Here is a 16,526-nt window from a genome sequence, read left to right on the forward strand (position 1 = left end):
CCCCGGGCTGCTTGGCCTCCCAGGCCCGGCCCAGGCTGCCCTCGGTGTCTCTTTGCCAGCACGAGGGCGGGGCCGGGGGCTTGCTGGGGCTGATAAGCCCCGCAGGGTCTGCTGCGGGCACTGCCAGGGTTATCAGCAAGGCCACCTGCCGGCCGTGTCCTGTCCCTATCAGCCTCCCCAGCCTCCAGCGCGAGGCTGGGAGTGGCCCTGGATCCTGGGAGCGGGGAGGCAGCTGTAGATGGGGAGCCCAGCGGGGTGTCCGAGGGCTCGGCTCAGTGGGCTGAGGAGCACAGGACTGGGCTGGCTGGGACCGGCAGCGACTGCCCGGGACCGGCAGCGACTGCCCGGGCCCGCCGCCCTCACCCCAGGGGTGGAGGCTGCCCTTGGCCCTTTCCGTGGGCCCTGGGGCGAGCGCACACCAGTGGCCTGGGTTCTGTGGAGGTCGTGGGCGGCCTGGCTGAGGAGCTGCCCTGCCAGCCTCTGCCCTGTGCACTTCCTCACCGGGACACCCCACGGCCCTGGACGTGAGCATCTCAGCCACGGCAGCCCCCCATCCCACCTCGCCGCCCCCAGGCACAGACCCCCTGCCTGTGCCCGGCCTGCCTGCCGCAGGCGGGGGCAGAATGGTGCCAGGGGAGGTGAAGTCTGGATGCTCAGGCTTAGTATTCTGGATCTTAGGCGTGACGGCGGGAACTCTGGCAGCCATCTTGGTAACACCCCCTGTAGATGAGCTAATAGGCACAGCGCGCTGCCAGGGTTTGTCACTAGGATAAAGGAGGGCGATGAGGATGGATGGTGACCCATTCCTGTGACGCTGCCTGCGCCAGCCTCACACGCAGCTCCCGCAGCCACTGCACCAGGCGCAGTCCCCACGCCTGGCGCCCCAGCTGCTCGGGAGGCTGAGGTCTGAGGATCACAGTTCAAAGCCAGCCTGGGCAGGAATGTCTGTGAGACTCCTCTCCAGTTAGCCCGCAAAAAGCCAGGCCCTGCGCTCAAGCCCCAGCGTGTGCGCGTGCTTACACACACACACACACACACACCCACACCCACACACACACACACACACACTGTTCTCCAGCACCTCCCGGGTCCCTCATGGGTTGGCACCCCCACCTCCTGACCCTCACACACAGCCTGGTCACAGCTGGAAATGGAGGCCTGGAGGCCCGGCCATCTTCACGGGCAGGGCTAGGGTTTACATCCGGGCAAGGTGCCACATGTTTTCCCCAGAGACGTAAACACCACACCTGGACCCTCAGTGGGGGAGCCGTCCCTGGCACGGCGCTGGCACCTGGCTCTGATACCTTCAGGTCTCCTGGAAGCCGATAAGTCCAGCTGTGCTTATCAGCGGGCTCCCGGCGGGGCGGGGCCGCATGCCCCACCCGCGTGGCACCTCCACGCCAGCCACCCAGGGTGACAGCCACCCAGGGTGACCCAGCTGACCCAGGCCCAGCCCCAAGCCGGAGGCTGTGTTTGTTTTCACAGACAGCCTCCAGCTCAGCCCCTCCCGCCTCAGCGCTGTCTAACCCAGCCCCGCCCACCCTCCCTCCTCCCCTCTTCCTTCCTTCCTTCCTCCTTCCTTCCTTCCTTCTTACCCCCTCCCTTCCTTCCTCCCTCCCTTCCTTCCTCCCTCCTTCCTTTCCTCCCTCCCTCCCTCCCTTCCTTCCTTCCTCCCCTCCCTCCCTCCCTCCCTCCCTTCCTTCCTCCCCTCCCTCCCTCCCTCCCTCCCTCCCTCCCTCCCTCCCTTCCTTCCTTCTTTCCTTCCCCTCTCTTCTCTGCCAGTACTGGGGCTCGAACTCTGGGCCTCACGCACTCTGTTTTTTTCTCAAGGCAGATGTTCAGCCACTTGAGCCATTCTTCCGGGATTTTGTTTTTTTCTTGTGGTTAATTGGGGATAAAAGTCTCACGGATTTTTCTGTCCAGGGTGGCTTTGAACTATGATCCTCCTGAGTAGCTGAGACTGCAGGTGAAGCCACAGGCCCAGCTCAGCGCCTCCCCGCTTCTCCCTTCTCCCTGCTTCTCCCCTTCTCCCCGCTTCTCCCTTCCTCCCTGCTTCTCCCCTTCTCCCCCCCCCCCCCCAGCAGTCTCAGCTGCAAAGGGCTTTGATCATCAGTTTGAACATCAGTTTGCTAACCCCCCAGGGAAGCCAGTTAGGGTGGGGTGGGCCCCCCTTCCCCCTCCCCCCTCTCCTTCCTCTGCTTCTTTTCTCCTTCCCTCCCCCTCCCCTTCCTCCTTCCCACCTTGATTCACTTAAGCAGTCTAAAAGAACCACAGGCTCCAAAAATCAACGCTGAAGCCAGAGACCCACCTCACAGACACCTGGAGGGGGAAGAGGAGAGAGGCCAGGTCAGAGGCCAGAACCCCAGCCCACACCACTGATTCCAGACAGAGCTGCCCAGACCCGCTGCCCACCCCCCTGCCACCCCGCCCCGCCCTCCCTGCGTCCTGGAGCAGAAACAATGCAGATGTCCAGACACTGAAAAGCTGGCAGTGTCAGGGCCACAGACAAGTGGGGAACCAGCACCGGGCATGGAGCACTTAGCACCAGGCTGGAATGCCCTGCACCAAGTACGAAGCACCCAGCACCGGGCATGGAGCACCCAGTACCAAGCATAGAGCACCCAGCACCAAGCTGGAATACCCCGCGCCAAGTACAGAGCACCCAGCACTGGGCATGGGGCACCCAGCACTGGGCATGGGGCACCCAGCACCGGGCATGGAGCACCCAGCACCAGGCATGGAGCACCCAGCACCAGGCATGGGGGAAAGAGCGCCAGGCATGGGGCACCCAGCACCAGGCATGGAGCACCCAGCACCAGGCATGGAGCACCCAGCACCAGGCATGGAGGAAAGAGTGCCAGGCATGGGGCACCCAGCACCAGGCATAGAGCACCCAGCACTGGGCATGGGGCACCCAGCACTGGGCATGGAGCACCCAGCACCAGGCATGGGGGAACGAGCACCGGGCATGGGGCACCCAGCACCAGGCATGGAGCACCCAGCACTGGGCATGGGGCACCCAGCACTGGGCATGGAGCACCCAGCGCCAGGCATGGGGGAACGAGCACCGGGCACGGGGCACCCAGCACCGGGCATGGGGGAACGAGCACCGGGCACGGAGCACCCAGCACCGGGCACGGGGCACCCAGCACCGGGCATGGAGCACCCAGCACCGGGCATGGGGCACCCAGCGCCAGGCATGGGGCACCCAGCACCGGGCATGGGGCACCCAGCACAAGGCATGGGGCACCCAGCGCCAGGCATGGGGGAACGAGCACCGGGCACAGGGCACCCAGCACCGGGCATGGAGCACCCAGCACTGGGCATGGGGCACCCAGCACCGGGCACGGGGCACCCAGCACCGGGCATGGGGGAACGAGCACCAGGCATGGGGCACCCAGCACCGGGCATGGGGGAACGAGCACCAGGCATGGGGCACCCAGCACCGGGCACGGGGCACCCAGCACCGGGCATGGGGGAACGAGCACCGGGCACGGGGCACCCAGCACCGGGCATGGGGCACCCAGCACCGGGCATGGAGCACCCAGCACCGGGCACGGAGCACCCAGCACCGGGCATGGGGCACCCAGCACCGGGCACGGAGCACCCAGTGCCAGGCATGGGGGAACGAGCACCGGGCACGGAGCACCCAGCACCGGGCACGGGGCACCCAGCACCGGGCACGGGGCACCCAGCACCAGGCATGGGGCACCCAGCGCCAGGCATGGGGGAACGAGCACCGGGCACAGGGCACCCAGCACCGGGCACATGGGGCACCCAGCGCCAGGCATGGGGGAACGAGCACCGGGCACAGGGCACCCAGCACCGGGCATGGAGCACCCAGCACTGGGCACGGGGCACCCAGCACCGGGCACGGGGGAACGAGCACCGGGCATGGGGCACCCAGCACCGGGCACGGGGCACCCAGCACCGGGCATGGGGGAACGAGCACCGGGCACGGGGCACCCAGCACCGGGCATGGGGCACCCAGCACCGGGCATGGAGCACCCAGCACCGGGCACGGAGCACCCAGCACCGGGCATGGGGCACCCAGCACCGGGCACGGAGCACCCAGCGCCAGGCATGGGGGAACGAGCACCGGGCACGGAGCACCCAGCACCGGGCACGGGGCACCCAGCACCGGGCACGGAGCACCCAGCACCGGGCACGGGGCACCCAGCACCAGGCACGGAGCACCCAGCGGGGCACGGGGCACCCAGCACCGGGCACGGAGCACCCAGCACCGGGCACGGGGCACCCAGCACCGGGCACGGGGCACCCAGCACCGGGCACGGAGCACCCAGCACCGGGCACAGGGCACCCAGCACCGGGCACGGAGCACCCAGCACCGGGCACGGGGCACCCAGCACCGGGCACAGGGCACCCAGCACCGGGCACGGAGCACCCAGCACCGGGCACGGAGCACCCAGCACCGGGCATGGGGGAATGAGCACCGGGCACGGAGCACCCAGCACCGGGCACGGAGCACCCAGCACCGGGCACAGAGCACCCAGCGGGGCACGGAGCACCCAGCACCGGGCATGGGGCACCCAGCACCGGGCACGGAGCACCCAGCACCGGGCACGGAGCACCCAGCACCGGGCACGGAGCACCCAGCGGGGCTGTGCGGCACTGTGGAGTGAAATGGCAGCAGCTGTGGGGCTGGTTTGAGTGGGGGTGTGCGTGGCAGGAGTGGGGTGCTGGCTGCTTGGGGGAGGCCTCCTTGGGGTTCCCCCCCACACCCCCATGACAGACCCTCCGGCGGGGAGAGGAGGCGTGAGAGCAGGTGTGCACAGCGCCAGCCCGGCAGGGCCCCGAGGAGGCCAGGAGACCCAGCGGGGCCCAGCCAGGAAGTGGGGTGTGTGTGTGTGTGTGTGTGTGCACATGCTTGTGTTCTCACACATGGGCATGTGACTCGGGGACCCAGGGAGCAGGCTGGAGCCCTCCACCAGCCGAGACCCCGGCCCCTTCTGCCCCCTCCAGGCCCTGGGGCCCGGCCGGCGCTGCCCGCGCTTCCCCGCAGCCATACTGTCCCAGAGCCCCTGGACCTGCACCAGCTGGCCGGTGCTGCCCGGGGTGGTGTGAGGACGCAGGCCTCCAGCCAGCCAGGCTCAGCTGTCCCCTGGGAGGGTGAGCGTCCGGGGCCTTCCCGGGCACCACCGGCCACCAGCCGGGAGGACGGGCCAGGCCGAGAGACTCGGCAGGCCCGGGGCCTGCACGGGGCAGAGGCGGCTGGGAGGGCGGGCCAAGGGCCCAGGGCGTCACAGCCAGGCCTGGTCCGCCCCGCAGGACTCCCAGCGTGCATAGTGAGCTGCGGGCGGCCACGGGACAGTTACCGCCCCCCCAGGGCAGGTCAGCGCTGGCCCCGCAGCGCTGTCCTCCTGCAGCGGTGTCCACGTCCACTGAACACATAGAAGGGCGCAACGCGCTCTCAGGCCTGGGCCGCGCGTTAGCTCCAGCCTCTTCGGGGTAGGTGCTGGTGCTGGTGCTGGGCCCATCGCCGGATCCCTTCCTCTGGTGGGGGGGGGGGGTAGGTGGGGGTTCTGGAAAGTTCCTTGAGGTTCCCAGTGACTAGTTCACCTGGACCCACTTAGAGTCCCCAGGGGCTCCACCCTGGGAGGTCCCCTGGGGTCCTGGCTCCTAGAGGCTCCTGCTTGTGGAGGTCTGCTCCCCAGGATAACCTGCCCCAGGGCCTTTGCTCTTTCTGCCCTGCTCTGGACATCTCCGAGGACTACTGTCCTCCCTCCAGCCGCGTCCCCTCTGCCACCCCTGGGACACAGGGCCGGCACAACTCAGTCACCGGTGCTCTCCTTGGATTCTGTCCTCATCTCCTTCAGGAAGAAGAGAGATGCCCACAGACACAGAGGGAAACCCAGTGGAGGGGGTGGGGGAGGGGGAGACCCAGAATGAGGGAGAGAGACACACCAAAGACACGGAAAGGAAAACCCTGGGTCCTGACGCAGGGCCGTGCCAGCCCCCTCCTGCCCCCCCACCTGACTGCCCCGCCCTCAGGCCAGCTGGCCTCTCACTCTTTGGAGATGGTGCTCTGATTTAGGTGGCAGAGTCTATTGAATAGAGAGGAGGAAACAAAAATACAAAAGTGGGGTTGGGGAGGTGGCTCCGTGGTAGAGCGCTTGCCTCTCATGCATGAGGCCTTGGGTTCGATTCCTCGGCACCACATAAACAGAAAAGACCAGAAGTGGCGCTGTGGCTCAAGTGGTAGAGTGCTAGCCTTGAACCAAAGAGCTGAGGGACAGCGCCCAGGCCCAGAGTTCAGGCCCCACGACCAACAAATACATAAGTAAATAAAAATAAATACAAATAAAAGACACAGAAAATTCCGAGCAGGCGGCTACCCTGTACCACAGGCACTGGAAGATTTTGGTGAGAGTTGCCACCTCTCCCCCACCCCTCTCTCTCTCATCCAGGCTGACCTGAGGCTCTGGTGCCTTCTGCCTCTACTTCCCTAGTGCAGGACTTACAGGCATATACTACCATGCCTGGCTAGACGTCTTTTAGCAGTGAAGGACACAGCGAGACTCCCTGGACCCTGCGTCCAGTGCGTGGTGTGGTCACAGCAGTGACTTGTGCAGTGTGGAGCTATGGTTTGGTTTTTCCCTTGGTGACCTGGTGACACACGGAGGTCCAGCCTCACTGTGGGAGGGGCCCTGTGAGCACCTGCCCGGGCATGGTTTCGCCCCGGCCCTGCTGCTTCCCCTGGAACCTTCTGGAACCAGCCGGGAGCCTTGGGAGCTGTAGGACATCGGGGAGTGGCTGGCACGTCTGTGCTCAGGAGGGCCTTGAACTCGCTGGTGCCATCTTGAAACTCCTGGAAAGGTTGGGTGAGGGCTCCCAGTGCCTTCACATAGGCATGAGGTGCAGCCAGTCATCTGAGGGGGAGCCCTTCCCCCGGCAGCGCACACTCTACCCATTCTGCAGGTGGGGAAACTGAGGCTCGGAGAGCTCCTGGCTCTGGACACGCCAGGCGACTGCTTGGAAAGTCCACCCTGTCCCAGCCCTCTCCTCGTGAAATAGAGCTAAGGACCAGCCCGGTGGAGAGGTCCCTGCTGTCCCCAGCCAGGCCAGAATTAACTGTCACCATTTCCTCTCCCCTGAGGGTGGGGGAGGGTTGGAGTCAGGGGTGCCCCACCCCCACCCCGCTAGGCTTCCTCTCCCCAGACTGCACCCGCGCCCCTGTGGCTGTGGCTATATTTAGATTCGGGGTGTCCCTCTGAGCTGGGGTGTGGCTGGTCTGCTTCCGGCCCTGGAAGGGAACTTCCTACCTGTCTCCCCAGAGCCCCCAGCTAGGAGCCTGGGAGTCCCAGGCTGTGTGCGGGGCTCGCAGCATGCGCCCCACAACCCCACGCCACCCCCTCCTGCTCTGCTGCACCCTGGGGCTGCAAGCGCCACACCAGGCTCCGGTCCTGTGAGCCACAGCCTCGGGGAAGCGGAAATCAAACTCCACACAAGAAAGACCCGGAGTACTGGCAGGTGGCTCGCGCCTGTCATCCCAGCCACTCAGGAGGCCGGCAGCTGAGGATCACGGTTCAAAGCTGGTCTGGGCAGGGAAGTCTGGGAGACTCTTTTCTTTCTTTTCTTTGGCCAGTCCTGGGGCTTGAACTCAGGGCTGGGCGCTGTCCCTGAGCTTCTTTTGCCCAGGGCTCTTCTACTTGAACCACAGCACCACTCCCGGCTTTTTCTTGTGTCTGTGGGACTGAGGAATCGAACCCAGGGCTTCATGCGTGCTAGGCGAGCCTGGACCCCTGAGTCACCCTCCCAGCCCCGTCCGTGAGACTCTGATCTCCAATTAGCCAGCACAAAGCCAGAGAGCGGTGGCCCGAGAGGTAGAGCTCCAGCCTTGAGCGCAGCAGCTCCAGGACGCAGCCCAGGCGCTGTCAAGGCCCAGGCAGCACAAAAAGGTAGAAATGAGGCATAGCCGCCGCACCGGGGCCTGCAGCGGACCCGACGCCTGCTCGCCCTTCCCTCCGCCGCCCGGGATGCGCTCGGCAGCTTGGTCATGGCGCGGGGACACTTCCACGGCCAGAAGCGCCGGTCCCTGCAGCGCTCTCGCCAGTGCCCCTTCCACGGGCGGCCCTGCCAGGCAAGTGCCCACAGGAGGCTCCGCGTGTGGACAAGGCCACGGGCCTTGGCGTCCTGCGGCTGGATTGGGTGGGGGAGGGCCCTGGTGGGCGGGGCCTTGGCATCCTGCGGTTGGATTGGGTGGGGGAGGGCCCTGGTGGGCGGGGCCTTGGTGTCCTGCGGCTGGATTGGGTGGGGAGGGCCCTGGTGGGCGGGGCCTGGCATCCTGCGGTTGGATTGGGTGGGAGGGCTCGGGTGGGTGGGGCCTGGCGGCACAGCTGGCGCTCTGCCTGTGGACGGGACCGGGCACCTGTCTGTCGCCTGACAGCGCCCAGGCGCGGCTGGACGGAGGTGATGCCCAGGGGAAGGGGCTGGGAGAGGAGCCACAGCCGGTCACCCGCAGAGACTCGCCTGGCACAGGACAGGCCTGGGACGGAAGGGGCCTCGGTGGCGCGGCGGCCGTGGCGTGGCTGCGAGCGGACTCCGGGGTGGAGGGTGCGGCCTGGCGCCCTCGCTCGCCGCGCCCGGCCCGGCCCCCCGGAGCACCCCGTGTCCCCGGCGCCCGGCAGCTCCCCTGGGAGCCAGCTGTCAAACAATCTCCCCGCCAGGTCTTTACAAGAACCTGCTGCCGGGTGCCAAACACCCCTGAGGACAGCGCCCGTCCGGCCGGGCCCCGCTTCGCCCGGCCTTATATAGGCAAAGGCCGGGGAGCGCGCGCGGGCGGGCCAGGCCCCCGGCCGGGGCGCCCCGGGCCCGCGTGCACGGACGGGGCCAGGCCCCCGGGGCAGGGGCTGCGCCTGACGCAGGGGCCCTGGGGCTCCCCCCCCCGGGGCCTGCGCGGCCGGGACACTGTCCCCGTGTGCTCTCCGCAGAGCCCTCCCCGCGCACCACCGGCCCCCGGTGCCCGCCAGGAGCTTCCAGGTGGAAGCTCCGGAATGTTCCATTAGCACGGGGCAGGCGCCCGGCGGGGAACGCGGCCTGGCGGGGAGCGCCCGTCTACGAGGCCCAGGGAGGCCCTGGCCTCTCCCAGGGCTCCCCTGCAGGGCCTCGCCCGCCCGCCCTGCTGCTCTGTGGGGTCCAAGACCTGGGGAAGGGGGTGTCAAGAGCAGGGCGCGGGTCGGAAGGTGGCCTGGCCCTCACCGGCGTCCCGGGCAGGAGAAGGCTTGGAACCAGGCGAGGGAGGCCCGGGACAGCCCCGTGGGGAGGGCACGAGTGCGGGGCTCCTCGGGGCCTGGCAAGGACCACATTGGACCTCGCTAGACAGAGGGTCCCTCGCCCTCTGCCCAGTGCCCCCCCATGTCCTCACAATCCTGGGGTGCCGGGGTCGCACCGTCTCCCCGACAGCATGGAAGCTTGGGGTGGGGCTGGCCAGCACCTGCTGGGTGTGACCGTGTGTGTGTGTGTGTGTGTGTGTGTGTGTGCGTGCGTCTGTGTGCTCACCTGTGCACCTCTGAGCCCAGGGCACCTGCAAGTTCACGAGTTCAGCCGTGGACTCTGACAGCGTGGCCCAGTGGCCGGCACAGGTGAGTGGCCTCGGGTGGCTTTGGCTGTGGTTCTGTGCGGCCCCGAACTCCGGGCCCCACAGCCTCCCCACCCCAAGGCCGGGCGGGGTGCTGCTGCCCCAGCCACAGAGGTCAGGGGGTCACGCTGACCGCAAAAGAGGAACACACACCTTGGAAACCACATTCTCCTCTGCTCCCCCAGAGCTGCAGCTCCGCATCGCCCGAGGCCCAGGGGACCCAGACTTTGCCCACCTGCCAGCTGCCCAGACAGCTGCCCAGTCCTGGTCCGCCAGGACTGATGTGCCCTCAGGTGCCAAGGACCAGGCCCCCTTGAGGTGCTTGGCCAGACAGACGCCCAAAGCTACAAGCATACAGTGTGAATGCTCAGGTCCCTGCAAGGGTGAGGGAGGAGATGAAGGGGAGAGGCCAAGAGGGCGGAGGGGAAGGGGCTGCAGGGCCAGGGAACAAGCCAGGTTCTGGGGGCGATGTGCCAGACAGTGCAGACAGTGTGTGTAAAGGCCCGGGGGCAGCCGCCGCAGGGCAGCCCTGTGTTATCAGTGCTGCATCCTTCCGTGTGTGCGCCAGCGAGTGCTCCAGGCCCACGTGGGGGTCAGGGACACCATAGCTGTGGTCCTGGCTGCTGCGCCTGGGTGAGCCCCGTCACACGTCCGCGCATCTCAGCTGCGTGCGCACGTGTGCACTTCCTGTGACCGCAGACAGCACGGCCGGCGGCAGCCACGCTTCCCTGGCTTTCCTCCGCCGGCGCCTTCCGCGGGGGCCGGGCTCACCCCCCACCCCTGCCCCATGACCACATGGCTTTGAGGGGACATCCTGCCGTCCTGCAACCGGACTTGGCCGATTTCCCCATCAGCCCTGGCTTCTGGGGGAGGGGTGGCGCTGCCCCCACACTCCTAAGAGACCTGAGGTGGGGATGTGGCTGGCTGAGTTGGTGGGGCGTCACCTGCGACAGGAAGCCAGGCCGCTTCCCCTCCCACCGGCAGGGGGAGCCAGGGGCTGAGGCACAAGGAAAGTTGGGTACCAGGTACCTAGGACAGAAGCTAATAGGAAGGAGGCGGGTGGGATTGCCCTGGGGGGGCTGGGTGCAAATCCAGCCACGCCCATCACCACCATCCACCCTTCCTCTACTTGGTTGGGTACAGAAGCCTGGCATGGCGGGAAGATGGGAAAAGCAGAGCCCACCTGACTTCCTGCGGCCCGGGGCTGGCGTCCAAGGCTTCCTGGGGCTGTTTGGGGCTGGTGAACCACGCCCCCGCTTCCAGAAAAATCCACGGCCTTCACCTCTCCAGTGCAGACCCGCGTGCAGGCCTGCCTCCGTCCCCAGGCCCTGGAGGTCAGCCACCCGCGCCCACGCCGGCCCTGCGCTTGGTTGTTTTCCACCCAGGCCCTTGCACACAGGCTGCCCGGGTCCGGGCGCCCTCCAGGCCCTGAGCCCCTCAGTTCACATTCTGGCCTCCCCACCGCGCCTGGTACCAGCCGCCATGCCCCGCTGGGGCTGACCGGGGGTTGGGGGCAGGGGGCATGCAGCCTGCTCTCCTGGGTCCCTGGGAGTCAAGCCTGCCTGCACTGGACTGCTCTGGCAGCCATGGGTAGCCTGGCCCCAGCTGCTTCCATAAGTCCTGCTGTTAGCTTGCCTGCCTGCCTGCCTGCCTTCCTTCCTTCCTTCCTTCCTTTTTCTTTCTTCCATTTTTGTCGGTCTTGGGGCTTGAACCTGGGCCTGGGTGCTGTCCTCAGCTCTTCAACTCAAGGCTTGCACTCTACCACTTAAGCCACAGCACCACTTCCGGTTTTCTGGTCCTTAATTGGAGATAAGAGTCTCACACTTTCCTGCCCAGGCTGGCTTTGAATGGCGATCCTCAGATCTCAGCCTCCTGAGTAGCTAGGCTGACCGGTGTGCCTGGAATCTGGTGCCTGGCTCTGTGAGCTTTCTTTAGCTTGGGTTTCAAGGCTCACCTTCTACTCGGCCCCTTAGCCTCCTCCCTGCTCCTGGCTGCCGCAGCAGGACTTGAACTCACTCCTGCCATCCGGTTGATGGTCTGCTGTCTTCCTTAACCCCTACGGTGGCCTGGAGTAACTCTTAACCCAGGGACAGCCGGGGAGCAGAGGACACGGCCCCATGCTGAACTGTGGGGCACTCTGCCACTTGAGCCACACCTCCATTTCCGGATTTTTGCTGGTTAATTGGAGATAAGAGTCTCTTGGATTCATCTGTCTGGGCTGGCTTCAAACTACCACCCACAGACCTCAGCTCCTCAGCCCTGCGTAGCTACGGTGACAGGCATGAGCCCCTGGCGCCCAGTGCACAAAACATTCTTGAAAGATCCTGCTTTCAACTTCACCACGGCTGTTCCCAGGAACATGGCCGCTCACGTCCACGGCCCACAGTGTTCACCCCGGGCCCCGAGAACTCGTCTTTGCAATCAGGTGAGGATGCCGGCGACTGCCAGGCGGAGAAAATGGGGCCTGGAGGGGGAGGGGAGTGGCCACACTGGGGAGCATTTTGGGGGGGGAGGGGGGATTGGGTCATTGCTTGAGCCTGCAGGCCGCCAGCCTCCCACCTGCCCTGAGGTGCTATTCAGAGCACATCCACCAGGTGGCCCTGCTGGCTCTGGGGACAGGTCCACCCCAGCCAGGGGTCCCCGAAGCTAGGACAGCCCGAGTCTCTGCTCCAGCTGTTCATCGACAGGAGAGCTTTCCTGAGAACTTTTCTGCCTGAGCTGACCTCCACCTGCAATCCTCCCAGCGTCGGCCTCCCAAGTAGCTCAAGGTGGCAGGTGTGAGCTGGAAGGACAGGGACGGCTTGCAGGAGGAGGGGTGCGGGCCCACACAGCTGGGCTCCGCTCCACTCCGATGTCCAAGGCCTTCTGCCTTTGGTGCCTGGAGAGTGCAGGCTGCGGCACAGATGTCTGGGCTCCAGACCTTCTTCCTCCCGACGGAGAGCCTCAGTTTCCCCACCTGGGTTTTGCTAAGGTGTAGTGAGGGAAGCGCACAGGGCGGGCTCTGCAGCTGGCCACCAGGGGGCCCCGTCCTTCAACTGGTGCTCACCCCGTTACCCTGAACAGCACTTCAGTTCTGTGCCCACAGCTCCCCTGCCCTGCCCTCCCCTCCTCTGCCCTCTCCTCCCCACTTCCCTTCTCCCCTGATTTCCCCAAAGGAAGCAGGAGGTTTCCCACAGGTTTGGCGAGAGGAACAAGCATCAGCCTTGGTGGGGCTGAGATGGAGGACGGCGGCCCGTGTGCCGACGCGATCGAGGGCCGCAGGCAGCCCCGAGCCTCGCTCTCCTCTGCAGAGAAGAGCATTCACGTGGGACAAGGGAGGAAGAGCGAGGCTCCAAGCTCCAGAGGGAGGGAGACACAGGGCTTTCCCTCCCTCCTCCTTCCTTCCCTCCTTCCTCTCTCCCCCCTCCTGCCTCCCTCCCTCCCTCTGTCCCTTCTTGGCAGGTGCAGTGGGGATTTGGCATTCCACCTGAGCTGAGCTGGGACCCACACAGCCTGGGGACCCTCTTCCCGGAACCCCAGCGGACTCGGGGTGGCGTGGGCCAGAGGAGCCGGGACGCCCCTGGCTGCCCGAGCCGGGTTCCGAGGCTGCCGGCTGGCGTCGCGAGTGGCTGGTGGGCCTGTCCCGGGGTCCTGAGCGCACCTGGCCGGGGACCCGGGGTGGGGGGTGGGCGCCCCCGCAGGCGCGGTGGCCCAGGGGCGGTGCTGTGTCTGTCTGGATGGAGCTGGGGCGGGCTCAGGAGGCAGCCTGGGTGGGGACCATGGATGGAGGCCAGGAGGCCACAGAGCGGATGGAGCAGGGCCCGGCCTCCACCCCTTCCCAGCCTCAGCCCTGCTCCCCGCAGCGCCCACCCGCGCTGTTCATAGCCAGGGAGGGGGTGGAGCTGGCTCACGCAGAGGGACCCGGGTGGACGGTGGTAGCGGCCAGGAGGCCCTCCGCGTGCACCCATGCCCTCTGCCCACCGGGCTCTCTGCGCTGTCCGGGGTCTGTGAGTGCCCGAGCCTGTGGGCAGCACCCAGGGCCGCTCGGCTCCCACTGACCAAGCACCTGTGCAAACCCGTGCTGCTGCTCACCACCCGTGACCAGCTGCCACCCGCCGCCGGGGCCGCAGCCTGGCTGTGTCTCCGGAGCTCAGTGCAGGACTCGCGCGCCCGCCCCGGTGCCCGCGCGCCCGCCCCGGTGCCCGTGCCCGCCCCGGCTCGTCCATCAGGAAGCTCAGCCACAGGGGAGCGGGGCTGCGCGCCCCCTAGAGGCCCATGCTGGTCACCACACGCTGGCCTCCGTGTGGAAGCTGCAGCAGGAGGCCCCAGTGGGGTGCACCACAGGGTCCCCATCACCACACCCGCCCCTCTCTGCTCTTCCCCCCGGGCAGGGAGTGGGCGCCAGGCCACGCGAGCCATGCGCAGCCCTCGCTGAGTCTGGTTCTGTCTCTTTGTGTCCGTGTCTCTCCCTGCCTCTCCCGCCATCTCTGCCATTGTCTCTCTTCACTGTCCGTCTGGAATCCCTGGGGAGCCCCCACACCCCTCCCCCAGCCCCCCCAGCCCAAGATGGGGGCCCGGATGGTGGGCATTGGAGACGCGGCCCCTCCTCCGGATGGAGAGGAGCGCTTGGAGCGCTGTCGCCGCCGCTGTTGAGCCCTGACCAGCGCAAACGCCACTGCTGAGCCCGCCGGGGCCAGGCGGGGCTGTGCCCGAGGGGGCGCCAGGGGGCGGGCCCCCGGTGGGAACGGGCTCCATCCCAGGGGCAACTGCTGACCAGCATCCCAGCATGCGGGCCCAAGGCAAGACTTCCGGACGAGCCAGGAGAAGCAGGACGCTGGCTTGATGCCGGGCCCGGGGCTGGAACTCAGGGCCTGGCCCTGAGCTCTGGTGCTCAAGGCTGCACTCTCCCACTTGAGCCACAGCTCCACTTCTGGCTTTTTGGGTGGTAATTGGAGACAAGAGACTCTTGGACTTTCCTGCCCAGGCTGGATTTGAACCATGACCCTCAGATCTCGGCCTCCCAAGTAGCGGGGATTACAGGCGTGAGCCACCAGCGCCCGCCAGCAGATCTTGGGATAGTTTGCACTTTGTGCTGCATGAGGTTCTCCGACTTCAGTCGAGTGCCCAGTTTTCCAACAGGGGACGCGGTCTACGTGAGACCTGCGCGGAGCGACCTGTCACCTCACACGCCCCACTGTCACACCCTCTCCTTGCACAGAGACTCAGGCACCTGTGTTTGGGGCTTGGCTTGGCCCGGCCCACACGCTGGATTGTGCATCTCGCTTTCCCCTCCACACGTTTCCCGTGAGCCCCGCAGGCCCTGGGAAATCCCCCTCCCCCCTCCCCCCACCCCCCGCCGCCTCCTGCAGCCCCTGGGGCCCCAGGGCTGCTGAGGGCTGCCGAGGCAGCCGAGGCCTCTGCATTCACTGTGACTCCCGCAGACTCTGGACATGGCTAAATTTGGTCAGAGTGTACTATGGGTTGCGCAGGGTGCCTGCGAGCTAAAAATACCAGCCTGGTCTGGGCGGAGGCTGTCAGCGGAGCCGGTAAGGAGACAGCAGAGCGAATCTGGGTCTCAAAGTGCCCAGGCCACCGGGGTGTCTCCTGGGGGGGGGGGGCAGATGCCATCTCCCACGGGGCCCAGCCACCGGGGACTGTATTTCAGATGTGTCTCCTCTCGCTGGCAAAGAAGCCCAGTAGAGGCCACCTCTGAGCCCTCCTGGGAGGGGCGTTATTTTACCTCTCTGTGCCTCAGTTTCTCTTTCTGCAGAATGGACCAACTTCTCATTGCTTAAGAACTTGAATGAGGGGGCTGGGAAGGTGGCTCAGTGGTAGAGCGCTTGCCTTGCATGCCTGAGGCCCTGGGTTCGATTCCTCAGCACCACATAAGCAAAAAGAAAAAAGCTAGAAGTGGCGCTGTGGCTCAAAGTGGTAGAGCGCTAGCCTTGAGCTGAAGAGCTGAGGGACAGCGCCCAGGCCCAGAGTTCAGGCCCATGACCGGACCCCCCCCCCCAAAAAAAAAAAAAAGAACTTGAATGAGACACTACAGGGAGATGTGCTGTGTACTGAGCACTGACATCCACGCTCATCATCTCCTCATTACTTAAGTCGTTATTGTCTATAGCGTGGGACACCTCAGTGAGTGGCTTCTGTTTTCAAACCAACTGACTTCTCTACATGAAGTCAGGAAGCCGGAAGCTCACGCCTGTCATCCTAGTGACTCAGGAGGCTGAGATCTGAGATCTGGTTCAAAGCCAGCCTGGGCAGGAATGTCTGTGAGACTCTTATTTCCAATTAACCACCAAAAAGCTAGAAGTGGAGCTGTGGCTCAAGTGGTAGAGCACCAGCTTTGAGATGACAGCGCCTGGGCCTTGAGTACAAGCCTCAGTACCAGCAAAAAATAAAACAACAAATGAGAATAAAATAAAAATAAACTCTCCGGATGAGAAAGCATCTAAGGGAGGGTATGTGGATTTCCCATGAGGCTGGATCCTCCCTGTGTTTCCCTGTGGGACCCCCAGCCTCCTCCTCATGTGCCCCCCATATCACTTGGGTCTGGCTCTGGTCACCTGGGTGCTGACCTCACCTGCAGCTCTGGGGGAGGTGTGGCCAGGGCTGGCCAATCAGAGCGTCTTGTGCCCCTGGCTCTGAGCACTGATGGCACCTTGTCCTCTTCACTCTGAGTTGGAGGATGTTTGGAGCTGTAGGTTGGGAGGGCATGCGCAGTTCCTGGGGGTGTGGCTCTCTGCCCACCATTTGCCATCATGGGGTTGGGGTGTATTCGAATGTGCATCCATCCCCAGGTGGGAGCAGCTATGAGCTCCTGTGACGTCCATGCAGAGGGGGTTAGGCCCAGCTTGGAAACAGTGCAAACCAGCCTTTTAACAACCAGGTTGTAAGTAGCACTTGCCATGGGGGTCCCGAACTTGCCTGTGAGTCATCAAGGTCC

Source organism: Dipodomys spectabilis, unplaced genomic scaffold (assembly GCF_019054845.1).
Source record: "Dipodomys spectabilis isolate Male_0828 unplaced genomic scaffold, ASM1905484v1 ptg000240l, whole genome shotgun sequence".
NCBI lineage: Eukaryota > Metazoa > Chordata > Mammalia > Rodentia > Heteromyidae > Dipodomys > Dipodomys spectabilis.